At 45.8% G+C, this 13,433-nt stretch overlaps 1 protein-coding gene across 6 annotated transcripts in view; it reads left to right on the forward strand.

The window, feature by feature from the left end:
* Stx11 (syntaxin 11) overlaps nt 1-13,433 on the forward strand; it is a 37,803-nt gene that overhangs the window by 10,336 nt on the left and 14,034 nt on the right. Inside the window, exon 3 of one of the 6 annotated variants that reach the window (XM_023712232.1) lies at nt 1,171-1,289. The exons of 3 other annotated variants lie outside the window; for them this stretch is intronic. The gene's annotated coding sequence lies outside the window, so the exon portion shown is untranslated. Of the gene's footprint in view, nt 1-1,170; nt 1,290-8,167; nt 8,244-13,433 lie in introns of those variants that run through there. 2 more of the 6 variants (XM_023712230.1, XM_004628553.2) reach the window with 2 other exon arrangements.

Here is a 13,433-nt window from a genome sequence, read left to right on the forward strand (position 1 = left end):
TGTGTGTGGCCAGCTCAGCCCACCAGGGGGCGGGCGGGCTGGCATGTGGTGCTGGGGGATTGAACCGAGGTCCCTGTGCTTTGCTTGGCTTAGCTTGTTCTAAGTAGGTGCTTTAGACCACTGAGCCATCTCACCAGCCCTAAAAATATATTTAGTACAGGGTCTCACTACACAGATCCGACTTGTAGTGATCCGGCTTTCAAGCCTCCCAAGCACTGGGATTACAGGCACTGCGCCACCATGCCCAGTCTCGGTGGCCTTCTCAGAGCGCCCCGGGAGCAGGGCTGGCACGGGTCGATGGGGATCGAACCTGGTCCCTGGGTCTGCCTAAGCAGGCACTTCAGTCTGCTGTGTTTGTTTTTTAGAAATTCAACAATGGTAATTATAGATTGTTGTCTTCAAATTAGTTATTGAGGTTAACAGATATAAGCATGCAAGATTGGTCAAAAAATGGTCAAAAAATTAAAAAGAAGAAAAAAAAGTAAGCATTAACTGTTCCTTTCAGTAGAACAATAAGCATCAGCAGTGCAATTAGCCAAGCTATCCTACATATATAAATATATATTTTCTCTTCCTTCTTTCTTTTCTTCCTTCCCTCATCCCAGTTGTTTCTTCTCTTTGAGCAGTTTCTTTCTCTTTCACATTATCTGTTGTACCTTTTGCATTTTATTTACTCTTTTAGGTTCTTACACTAGGGAGACAATATGATGTTTACACTTGCTGGTCTGATTTAACTTATGAGTATGGTCTCTAGTTGTATCCATTTACCTATAAAAGACTCAAGTTTATCTTGTGGTATTACTCAAACTTTTAGCTTAGTAATACTCTATTGTATAAAAATACTTTGTAGCTGAGTAATACTCCTTTGCATAAAAATACCACATTGCTTTTATCTGTTCCTCAGTTGATGGGCATTTGAGTTGTTTCAAAGAATTAGCTATGACAAATTATGCTGCTATAAACATGGGGGCACATATATCGCTGTGGTATGTTTTTAATTCTTATGGAAAATTAAGTTCTTGGTGACAGTGGATGCCTGTTGGTGCTGAGAAGTTCAAATGTTGGAGCAGGCAGCTGCCTTCGTGGCTGGACCGGCTCATGGAGCAGGGACAGTGTCTGTCGAGAGCTGAGTTCAGCCCAGACAGCAATGCCTGCACCTTCCTGTGCCAGCCTTGCCACTGAGCTCGGTTACACAGCGAGGAACAAGAAAGGATGCTGCCCAGGGGGCCCTAGTGACTCCGGGAGGCCGGGAGAGCACAGCAAACCCCACTGTCACAGGGTGGGGCCAAGTGAGTCCACACCCAAAGTGGCATTTCTGTCCCAGTTGGACTGATGTTTCTGCACATCTGGGATCTAGAATGTGCAGCCTCATTGCTGAAAGAGCTTGCCTGTGTGGGCACCTGTTCTTCCTTCCATAGTCACTTAATTTTTTAAAATGTATTTACTACAGGGTCTATAGGGTCTCACTACACAGACTGGACTTGTAGTGATCCTCCTGTTTTCAGACTCCCAAGTACGGGGTTTACAGGTGCACACCACCATGCCCAATCTCAATCACTGTCTCAGTGCGCCCTGGGAGCAGGGCCAGCATGGCAGTCTGGGAATGGAACCCTGGCCACTGCGTCTTCCTAAGCAGGTGCTTTAATCCACTGAGCTATTTGACCAGCCCCACTTAAAATATTTTAAAGAGACAAACTTTTAAGAAGTTTGATTAACCATATTTCCTATTATTTAATGACCATGTAAAAATAAACCCAGCCAATTGCACGTGCTTTTACTTATTGCTGTTTGAAAACATAGAATGACTAATTGGTGGTTTATGACTTTGTAACACTATATTCAAGCAACTTTGGGGTCATTTATTCAGTAGAATAAAAGCAAGGTTTTATTATCCAAAATTTGCTTTACCCAAGGTGTGCTTTTCATAATTTCATCTACCAAGGTCAGATGAGGTTAAGAATATTAAATAGATATTCCACAAATAAATGGTATTTTCAGAGAAAAATACTTGTGTTCCCATAACTTTTACTATATTCTATTCTTAAGATTCTTCAATTTTGTTATTAGTTGTTATTACCCTCTTACTATGTCTAATTTGAAAGTTAAACTTTATCACACGTATGCGTATAAAAATGCAGTATGTAGGGTTCAGTACTATCCAGTTTCGAATATCCCCTGGGGGTCCTGGGCTAACCCCCCTACAAAAAATAAAAGGTACTACTGCATATTAAAATTTTCCAATTATCTAAGAAATCCAATTAGCAAAGGAACTAGTGTTACATTGGAAACAAATCTTAGTGCTCATATTTTGTTTCTCCTTCAAGAGCTTCAGAGCTCTTTCTCATATACTTACTGTAGAGAAAGGCAGGATGGGGTGGGTTATCCAGTGTTACAGATGAGCTTAACGCAGGCCTCACTCTGGCAAGTATCAGGAAGCGTTCAACGATTAGAGAATGACCTTTAACTGAGGAGGAGGAAGAAGGGGAGGAGGAGTTGTCCCGCGGATGGAGGGGTAGGTGACCCAGCAGAAAGAACAGCACAGGCAGAGGAGTGAAACAGCTCTGTGTGGTCCGGAAACTGCAGCCCTGGGGGCCGGGGCGCAGGACCCAGGGAGGCTGGAGAGGGGAGGGTCACAGCGCGCAGGACCCAGGGAGGCTGGAGAGGGGAGGGTCACAGCGCGCAGGACCCAGGGAGGCTGGAGAGGGGAGGGCCACAGCGCGCAGGACCCAGGGAGGCTGGAGAGGGGAGGGTCACAGCGCCAGGCCCGCGTGCCCGCCATGAGCTCTGTGGCTGTATCTCCAAGAAGCCTTTGAGCAAATGACTACTGTCTGTACATGATTTTTGAAAACTTGGAATAGAGAAACTGTAGGTTAGATTAGATAAGAAACCAGCCTTAAACATACTGAAAAGGAAAACATTTAGATAATGTAGGCCATAAAGTAATACATGATTAATTGGACAGACAATAATGATTGTGGAATTCTATAGGGAAGAGAATGATTTGCTTTTGTCCAGGTTAATCCAGGAAAACTTTATTAGGTGTGTGGCGCTTAGTTCTGAAAATATGTAAATTTTAGATGGGACATTATAACAAACTTTATCCAGGAGTTTTACAATCCTTTGTCCTTTATTTTTTTCTGGAGGAAAATATCTTTATTGGAACTTTTCTCTCTCTCTTTTTTTTTGAATTTATAGGGATAACTTTATTGATAACATTTCCTTTTTAATATTGTATTTATTTATTTATTTTCAATTTTTTTAAATTTATTTTTAAATTTTGATTCATTTTACTGAGAAAAAAGATAAAATAGCAATGAAAGAGTTTTAAAACAGGTTAGTAGAACATTTACAATAATTAATACATTGCATATTGTTCACTTCAGAGTTGTTACTCAGAGGACAAGATACAGACATGATATCTTGTTTAAACAATATTCTTACCCAAGGTGTGCTTTTCATAACTTCATCTACCAAGGTCAGATGAGGTTAAAAATATTAAATAGATATTCCACAAATAAATGGTATTTTCAGAGAAAAATACTTGTGAAGTAAGAATAAGTAGCTATATATCTATCCTAACTCTCTTGTATATACATATATATTTTTTCCTTCCCTTTTTTTCCACAACAAAACAGTCCTCTATTTACACTTTTGTGAAGTTAGTAATGCATGATACTAGGTTACCTAGCAACTGATAGGTAACCTTAACCAGACAGAACTTTTCTCTTTTAATTATATTTTCTATCTAACATAGTTATCAAAAACGTTTGAAAGCATTGGACCTGGCAGTTGCCTTCAATGTTCTCTTTCTATGTTTTTGTCACAGATAACTTTATTTTCAACTGCTTGAAGGGAGGACAAAGGTTTGGCTGAATCCGTGTCACTTCCCTTCTATGTTGTATCTGTGTTAATAGAAACATTAGGAGGCTCCTAGGTGGTACTGGTCCTTACAGCCTTGTCTTTAGGGAATTACTGTCCTTCCCAGAGGAGACTTTAATGAGACTGGAGTCGGGCAGTGGCTGTGAGGAGTGGACAAGAGGGAAGTGGCTGGCAGGTGTGTGGGAGGCAGAGCCCAGCAGCACATCTGGAGGTGGCCTTTGGGAAGAGGGCAGAGGGATGATGCTGCACCCACCTCCTTGACAGCTGGGCTGAGATTACCCTTCTGGTGGAAGGGTAGATCTGGGCTAAAGGCTGATGGAGATTTCACGGAGTACTTAATTCACTATAATTAGTGCTCATTCAAATTTTTTGACTGAATAAAATTACTAGCTAGAAGTTGTTGAGTGCTCACCATGTGCCATTCTCCAAACGTCTCTTATTCCTGGAACCCTGTGACACAGGTGCTCCAGTGAACTCATTTGACAGGTGAGGAGTGGCAGAGTTAGGGACCTACACGGCCAGTGACGACCTCAGGCACCTGGCTCCTGACCTTGTGCTCTGAACTGAGTTACGGGGAAATGCTGAATGAATGAATGACGCGTTGAACTTTGTGGAAACTACATGTGGAGTTGCTGTCCTGGTCCCAACAAGTCCTAAGACATAAAATGGACCCCAGCAGCTCTGCTTTTGCTATATGACACCCTTCCCCCACCTCCACTCCAAGAAGTACTTGTTTGGCCTAGGGATAAGTCTAAAAGTATCAGAAATTTTCCTGGGAATTTTACATTTGAATGGAGACTCATTGTCTGAGGGTTTGATTTTTCAGGTGGGGTCTACCTGTGTAGTGCAGGCTGACCTTGAACTCCAAAGCTTCAAGCACTGTGCCTGCTGAACTGTCCAGGCTGTCACCCTGTCCCAGTACTGACTGCTCAGCAGTTCATATTTTTTGGATGTGCTTTGCAGCTAAGATTTTCCTCAGGGAAACAAACAGGTCGGCAGGAATTAATGAACACATGGGGTGGAGAAAGTGCTACCAGGGCAGGGACACACGGGTAGCTGCAGGTTGGTTGCTCAGGGCTTGCGTGCCGCCTGTTTTGCTCTGGCTTCATGCTGAACAGGGCGCCTCACCGCCTCTCTTGCTTCTGATTTCTGGGGTCTTGTTGCGTGAACTTGAGCCAGCTGTGTCCTTGTTCCCTTGCTTTTGGCTGGGCAAAATGATTCAAGAGTCTTGGGCTCACACCCGGCTTTCTGTTAGGACATTTAGGTAGATTCTTGGTGGAGCACACCTGTAATCCCAGCGCTGGGAAGGCCGAGACAGGAGGATCACTATGAGTCTGAGCCCCTGTACCAAATAAATAAATAAATATTTTTTTAAGAAATACAATTTTTAAGGTGTGACTTTTAAAACGCTTTTTCCACACTGCGAAGTGATTATTTCACTTAGGGTTGCTTTAGCGTTGCAGGGAATCGTGAGGAGGTTGATGTTTTGTGGGAGAACAAGGTGAAGCTCTCTGGGGTGACCCAGCCCACATGTTTGTCCTCTGGATTTTATTCCCTTCGATGATCTATTCTGTGACCCAACAACAAGAGAGAAGGGTCACTAGCTCTTCTGGGGGTTGTCATGCCTCCTTGGCTCTGCAGGGTTTTCCTTTGAACCAGGAAGCGCAGAGCGGTCACCTACCTAGCTGGGTGCACCTGGTGGCCCCTGGGTGTCTTCCCCTTCTAGCCAGCTGGGGCTTTTTGCTGGAGGGGAAGCCCCTGGTGAGTGTCAGCATTGTGGGCCCCATTTCAGGGCCTGTGAACCGTGGGCATTGGCTGTATCTCTGATCCCAGTTCTCAGGAAGGCTTAAATCAGTTGGTAATTCCTAGTAGGAATTATAATTTTAGAGTTGCTAATTTCATTTTTCCTTGAGCTCATGAAATGTGCTTTTAGCTCAAATTGTATTTGATTTTTGGGTTCAGTGTTTGTTGTTTTGTTTGACTTTTGAGGCAGGGTCTACCTGTGTAGCGCAGGCTGGCCTTGAACTCAGTACGTAGCATAAGCTGGCCTCTCACTCATAACACTCCTTCTACCTCAGCCTGCAGAGTGCTGGGGTTACAGGAGTGTGCCACCACGCCCAGCTTGATGCTTCTGTGTAGATCATCTCTTTTAATTTTCACAGCAGCCTGGCAGCATAGAACCAATTATTGTTGTCGTAGTTGCTTTTGTTACTGGGTGGATTCTGCAGCAAGGTTTAGACTGTAGTCCGGGCACCACACAGAGTGGGGGGTTGGCAGGGGAGTAGAGTTACTCAGTGGGAAAGCGAACTTCTGTGCTGCCAAGCAGCACCTGCAGCCTTCAGACCTGTCAGCCCATGGCGAGGGCTGGGCATTTGCACACTGCTTCCCTAGGCATGAGTCCTGGTCTAGTCTCCAAGCCGTGAACCTCAGCCATGCGGAGCATGGCCCCCACCTGCACCATGGGGAAAGCTGCTCCTCGCCCCGGCCTCCCCTGCACTACCCTGGTCACACCCATTACTCCACAGAGTGGGGCCACCGTGTTGGCTCCTTGTCCCAGGCCTCTGACATACTCAGAACTGCTGCCTGGACAGCAGGAAGATGAAATAACCCTGGTCCTGCTGAGGTGTGGGAGGGGAGCAAGTGGGAGTCCCGTATCTGCACCTAATAAAGAGAACTGGAGCTGAGTGGCACGTTGCCTATAACCCCAGCACTCCGGGAAGTTGAGGCAGGAGGATCACAGAGTTCTAGCCCAGCCCGAGCAATTTAACAACTTAGACTCTGTCTTGAAGGAAAAGAAGTGAATAAATAAATAAATGTAGCTCTGTACCAGGGGTCTGGGTTCAATCCTCAGTATTGTAAAAAAACCCAAAGAAATAAAAACAACGAGGCCTGAGCTGGTCTCCACAGCTCCCGCTGCCCAGGGCTCTTCAGACCTCGAACAGAACCACAGCGCACACTATCCTTCCTGTAGTTCTAGGTAATTTTTTTTTAATGTATTTGGTACAGGGTCTCACTGCACAGCTTGGACTCATGGTCCTGTTTTCGGCCTCCCCAGCACTGGCATTACATACAGGCTGCGCCACCTCGCCCAGTCCCCTTCCTACAATTCTGGACTGTCACAGAGCTATACCGGAAACACGTTCCTGATGATCTGACAGCTAAGCCTAAATTCTGAGAAACGTGCTGGGTGACATTGCTTTGGGAGGCTGGTCTGCGCACCAGTGATTAGGCTCAGGGCATAACCTGGAATACTGGGGGCCACGAACCTGGGTAGCAGGTCTTGAGAGGCAGTAGAGTGCCCGGAGCTGTCCCCTCCTCTCATGAGGACAGCTTGCTCTGGCGGCCTCCTGGCCAGGGCTCTTCTTGAGATGCTTTTGCTCCTTTCAGAAGCAGATCCACAATGGCTTGCTTAGTTGCTTTCTTCATCACACATGTCCTTGTAAGCCATTATCGCACCCTGAATAGCCCTGTGAAGGAAACCTTGGAGCGGTGCATTTGTGCTGCCCAAGTTGTGAGGACCCGCCAGGTTCTGTGGAATCACTGTCACACCCCTTTCTGGGGCTTTTCTTGGGGATTCTTTCTCCTTCTCTTCTGAAGTGTCTTTCTCTTTCTTCTGGGCGTGTGTTCTCTGAGTCCCAGGAATGTTTAGCTCGCTATAATCTTATGGGGCATCTTGTACGTGTTCCCTGTCATTCTGTATGCGGTACATGACTTCATCACACTACAATTCCCACCCCATCCTCTTTTCTAAACTCACGAAAGCCCCAAACTTGTTCATCGACTCTCAGTGTCTGTAGCCTATAAATCCTAAGATCAGGATTACCTATGATATTTCAAAACAGACAACAAACAGAGAAAGAGAAATCTAGAGCCACATTCCAGCTCTACTGGAGCAGATTCTAGGGGTGAACCTACTTGGACATTTCAGAGTGGTTTCCTTGGGTGCTGTTGACCCATACTTCTGTAGTCTGAGGACTCTTGCCCCAAGCCTGTGTCTGTGATGGTCGCCCAGCAGATTGGGAGTTGTCAGATCTTATCGGGAAGTGGGGATCTGCATAGCAACAAGGGAGCACCTGCACCTGTGCCCGCAGCCTGGGGAGGATGAGTCACAGCCTTGCTTTTCACTTGAATTCTTAAAGTGGCCACAGAGAACCCAGAGCAAGTTCCTTGGCTGGCTGCCTGAGATTGCTGGGGGCGGTGAGCGTGTTGGCCTATGGCCTTGACTTTGCTCGTCCTAGACTGGCAGAGCAAGAGATGCCAAGCTCCATGAATAGTAATTGAAGGAGATCAGTGAGCTGGAGGAATCGGTACACTTTCCAGGAGAAAAAGAAGTTTCCAGGAAATCTTCCAGGTGAAGCTTTGAGATGCATTCATAAAACTCTTAAGTCAACTAATGAGATGAGAGAGATGCGTTTGCAGGGAAGCTAAACATTCATAAGCACAAGAGAATATATTGTCTGATTCACTGAGCTGGGACTTCTGATTTTGAGACAGATTTTCAGAGGAACTATTAAGAAAGAATAATCTGGTAAACTCCTTGGCACTTTGATACGATTCGGTCACTCCCGTGACAGCAAGTTGCTGTAGGCCTCCCACCCTCCCGCCTCTGCTCATATGGTAGCATTCTGGCCCCTTCCCCACCTCCCAGCAGGGAACAGAACTGCAGAGCACCCAGGACTGGGAGCCGCTCCTTCTCCTCTACGTTACTGAGCGTGGCATGGTCACTGTCACCCAGATCGCCATGTGTTCCCCACTTCCCTCTGCTGTCGCCCTGGGGGATGAGCACAGCCTCTGCTGTGTAGTCCAGGGAGCCTACCAAGGTGATAACAGAGCCCCAGGAATAAATTAGGACAGTTTAATGAAAGGAAGACATTTTATTTGTAAGAGGAAATGGAAGGGTAAAAAGGAGAAGATAAATAGCTGCTCAGATAAGAATCAGGATGGGGGCTCAGGAAAGATGGGGGGCCCAGGGCCCTTGGTTCTCAGCTGGCTTTATGGGGGTGGGGGACTCTGCCCCACCAGGAGCCTGCCACAACTGGACTGGCTTCAGGGTACCTCTGCCTAATGCTATTTCTTCTGGCAGTCTATGTACAGCTTCTTTCTATTCATTTACTCATCCTTGATGTGGCTTTTAAGGCCTTACCTTTGGGGTGGGCGGCAAGTTGGAAGGGGGTGCCGGAGTTTGGGTCAGCATACAGTTAGTAAGGGGGCCTGTGGACATGTGTTGTGCTCTGCAGTGACCCTAGAGGGAGTAATGTATTGATTTCAGAGCGAATACACGTGTGTGAGTGTATATGTGTGTATGTCAGTGTATAGCTGTGAGTACTTCCTGTCCCTAAAATTAGTCTGCCTCCCCTTGCTTGCCCTGTGTCCCATGGGGATGCTTATCATTTGTGGACTTGCTTTCTCTGCGTCCTGCTTGGCGGTTCTTTTGTGGGTCTCTTGGTACAAGTCCCAAGACAGCTGGGTGCTTTTCTTTATCTGTTTCTTTTCTTTTCTTTTTCTACCCTTCTCTTTGACTTGCTTCCCAGGGAAACCTCTCTAGTAGTAAAAGTTTCCTTTTAACTCCTAGTCAGAGTTAGCTAGGAGACCTAAAGTCTCCTATTTTACTTTCTCGCCTACACACCGCGGTCCCTGTAACTGCTATTGCCTTGATGGTCAGTGTTCTGCAGGCCCGTGAGGGCAGCGACTGTCTTTTTCACCTTTGTGTACAAAGAGACCTCGCTTCATCAGATGTGACTGAGAAATCACTATTCCAGTGAGCATATTTACTCAGGAGGGTTTGTGAAGGATTTCCTAGGCTTCCTAGGATCTCGGGGATGCATGGCACACACACCAGATCCAGCCTGTGTCTCCGCCAGAGCTTACGGCAAGCAGGAGGTAAACAGTTGACAAGACTCTGTACTATGAGAGGGTCTGTACTGGAGCATGATGAGTCCTGGGAGAGAGGAAGCCCCAGAAGTGGCATTTCACAGAGCTGGAAACATCTGACGCCCCACCTCAGGAAGCGTAAGATACACCAAAAGGGAGGCTAGGAGGCTGGGGCCTCTTTTTACCACAGGCAGATCTTTTGGCCCGCGTGGTTCAATGCCCCTTGTGTTTGTGCCTGAGAGACCCAAGAGATGAGTGCTTCATGTATGGAGTGCAGTGGATCTCAAAGAGCGAAGGAGGACGTCTGGGTGTCTTGGGCAAGGCCTCTGCTGCAAGGAAGCGAGCTAAAGTTTTCGCATGTAATATACAGTGGAGGAAAATAAGCGGAAACCTCTGAAAATCTTCAACTTATAGCACAGCTTTTAGAAAATAAGTTTAGGACTGGGGAGATAGCTCAGCAGCATAGGTGCCTGCTTGGCAAGTGCAAGGCCCTGGGTTCAATCCCCGATGCCAAAAATAAAAATAAAAAATAAACTTAAGAATGTGATTGTTATGTGCTAAGGGGTTTCAGACAGAGCAGTCCAGGGGCTTGGATGTTGGGGAGGGGCCTGCTCCAGCTTCTCATCTACCCCTTGGCTTTCAGCATCTGGTGAGAGCGGCCACAACACCAGCGTTGCAGTCTGTGGCCGCCACTCAGCATACTCCATTTTCTCCTTTCCTGGCCAGTTCTTGTCGTCATGATTGTCATCATCGCTTGCTTGTGTACCCCATAAATTATAAGCTTCCTTGAAGTCAGGAATAAATGACTTCCTGACATTTTTAACTTTTAGAATTTCATTTTTTCAATTAAAAATGATTTAAGTAGTATTTTGAAGTCGTATCTGTGCATTGATAGGCTATCGTGTGACATTCTAATATATGTACGGTGCATCTGTGCAGATGCGAGGAGGCGCGACGAGATCCAGCTAATCAGCATGCCCGTCGCTTCGTCATTTTTTGGGTGAGACATCTGAAATTTTCTGCCTTGTTTGGAAATACATAATGTGTTCTCATTGGTTCTAGTCACCCTGCTTCTTGTCTGTGTGAACCTTGTGCTTGGTCAGAAATTCCTCATTGCCTCCTCCCTGCGTTCAGCTTTACTGGATTCCACACAGGAGTGAGAACGTGCCGTCTTCATCCTCCTGTGCCTGGCTTGCTTGGCTTAACCTGATGTCCTGTGGGCCCATCCTTGCTGTCACGAATGACAGAATTTTCCTTCTTTTAAAGGCTAGCTACTGCCATGTGGTGAATATTTTCCTTGTGCTTAGTTTTTAAAAACATGTTTAACATTTAGTCTTGGTCATTTAACATTTGAATATTTGCATGATTTTTTATTTACATTTACCAAATTAAATAAATAAATAGCTTAAGTTTAGCATCTAACTTCACAGGCAGTTATTAGGTTGAGAGTAACAGGACTGTGTCCTTAGCGAGAAGCTATTTGTGTGTGTGTGTGTGTGTGTGTGTGTGTGTGTCCGGTTCAGCCCACCCTGGGGGCAGGGCTGGCACAGAATGTGGTGTGGGAGTCCCTGCACACTTGCCTAAGCAGGTGCTTTAGACTTGCTTAGCTATCTCGAGAGAAGCTACTGCCTCTTGTTTCACCTGACATCACAAGTAGCCAAGGGCTAATGTGATTCAGTGGGCTACTTGCGACGAGGAAGGGTTACACTTAACTAGTGTGGAACAGCACTTAACTAGCTGTTGGTAAAGGTGGATGATGTTCCGCTGTGACCCCCTAAAATCTTGGGTTGGAAATTCATTTTTCTTGAAGGTTTGAAAGCATCATTAGAAGTTTTTTCCAGGGTTATATGTAAGGCCAAATGCATTTTGTTTGTGAGATAGTCCTGGCTTGACCTCCACTCCTCTCTCTTTCGATCTGTGTGCTTGTTTCTCTACCTCTGTAAGCTTATCCTTCTGGATAAATCCTTCTGGAATTTCTGTTATTTAAAATGTGAATGTAAAGGACTAGACCTTTAAGTTCCCTGGTTTTTTTTTTTTTTTTTTTTTTTTAACACCTTTTTTCTTTTTTTCTTGAAAAGTAGTTCCTTTATTTAGTAATTTTTATTTTGTGGCTTAAAAAAAATTTTTTTTTTTGTATTTTTAGGGAAGGTTCTACAGGGTGTTCAGGGTCTCACTACTACTAGATCAGACTCGTAGTGATCCACCTGTTTACAGCCTCCCAAGAGCTGGGATTACAGGCCACCACGCCCAGTCTCGATTGCTCAGCACACCCCAGGGGCGGGGCCAGCACCGCAGAGTGAGTTTTGTTTTGATCCTCGTTGTCCTTCTTGTCCACGTGCTGGAAAGCAGATGAAGGAAGAAGTGGAGAGTCTGTAAGCCACGGGGAAACACCTCACCCCGCTGTGTTCACATGGAGCCTCTTGTTAGGACCTGGGCCAGGGATGCAAATATTCCTACTTTTTAAAAAGCCCTTCTAAGCAAATCCAGTTTCTTGTTACTGCAATTCCCGCCCTTTCCCATAGGAACTCAACCTTTAATTCAGTTTCCTGAGCCTTAGGTATATCGTGTTGTGGTGAAACTTAGCTATTTTTTGGCCCTTTTTTGCTCCTGCTCCTGGCTGAGGGTCAAACGTTGGTGTGTGTGAGGAAGGGCAGGGTTTCCCCTATGTAGCTCAGCTGGCTTCCAACTTGCCGCAATCCCTCTGCCTCAGCCTCCCTCGTGCTGGGATTATAGGCACGCACCACTACACCTGGTTGGGGTCAACTTTCTTAAATCTATTGGACAAGTTATCAATCGTTCATTTGCTTTACCACTTTGAAAACTGTGCTGCTACTTTCTTCTGTCCTACTCTCTATTTTTTATGTATTTATTTAGTATTTTGTGCAGGGTCTCACTATGCAGCTCAGACTCATAGTGATCCTTCTGTGTTCAGGCTTCCGAGTGCTGGGATTATAAACACGCGCCACCCTGCCCAGACTGGGTCACTGGCTCAGCGTGCCTGGGGTGGGACCAGTATGACATGTAGTGCGAGGGATCGAATTCTGGTCCCTGCGCTTGCCTAAGCAGGCACTTAGCCTCCTGAGTTATCTGGCCGGCCTTTTTTTTCTTTTCTTTTTTTGTACTAGGGATTGAACTCAGTATCTTACACGTGCCAGGCAGATGCTTGTGCCACTGAGCTGTATATGTCCACAGCCCCTCTCCTACTCTTTATTGTGGTTGGCTTCTGCCTTTTAAAATGTTATTTTAATGGAGATTTGGTTGGGAGCAGAAGTAATGTTGAGCCTGTCATTCCGCTCAGAATACAGAAAGCATCTTTAGAAACGCAAATCTGTTTTCTGTGTGGAGTACTATATGAGCCCATAAGAGCACAGAGCTTCATAAGAGCTGTTTACATGCTTAAAATATAAAGGCTAGGACATAGGCCTGGGGTGACGAGGTGGACAGGACTGAATTTGGGTAGCAGGAAGGGCAGGCTGAGGATAGGTCTCATTGGAGGACACCGCCAGAAGAAAACCAGGGCGAGGTGGGCATGACGTGAGAGGTACATAACTCAGCTATCATTTGCAGATTTTCCTCTGGAAGCTCATGAAGAATATGTGTGTTTGCTGACATGAGTAGAAATGAAAGCATTGTGTAAAAAGTGCTGGTGTTTGTGCAGAATTCATTCGCTGTGTGTGTAGCGG

This window comes from Octodon degus, unplaced genomic scaffold (assembly GCF_000260255.1).
Source record: "Octodon degus isolate 3935 unplaced genomic scaffold, OctDeg1.0 scaffold00024, whole genome shotgun sequence".
Taxonomy (NCBI): Eukaryota; Metazoa; Chordata; class Mammalia; order Rodentia; family Octodontidae; genus Octodon; species Octodon degus.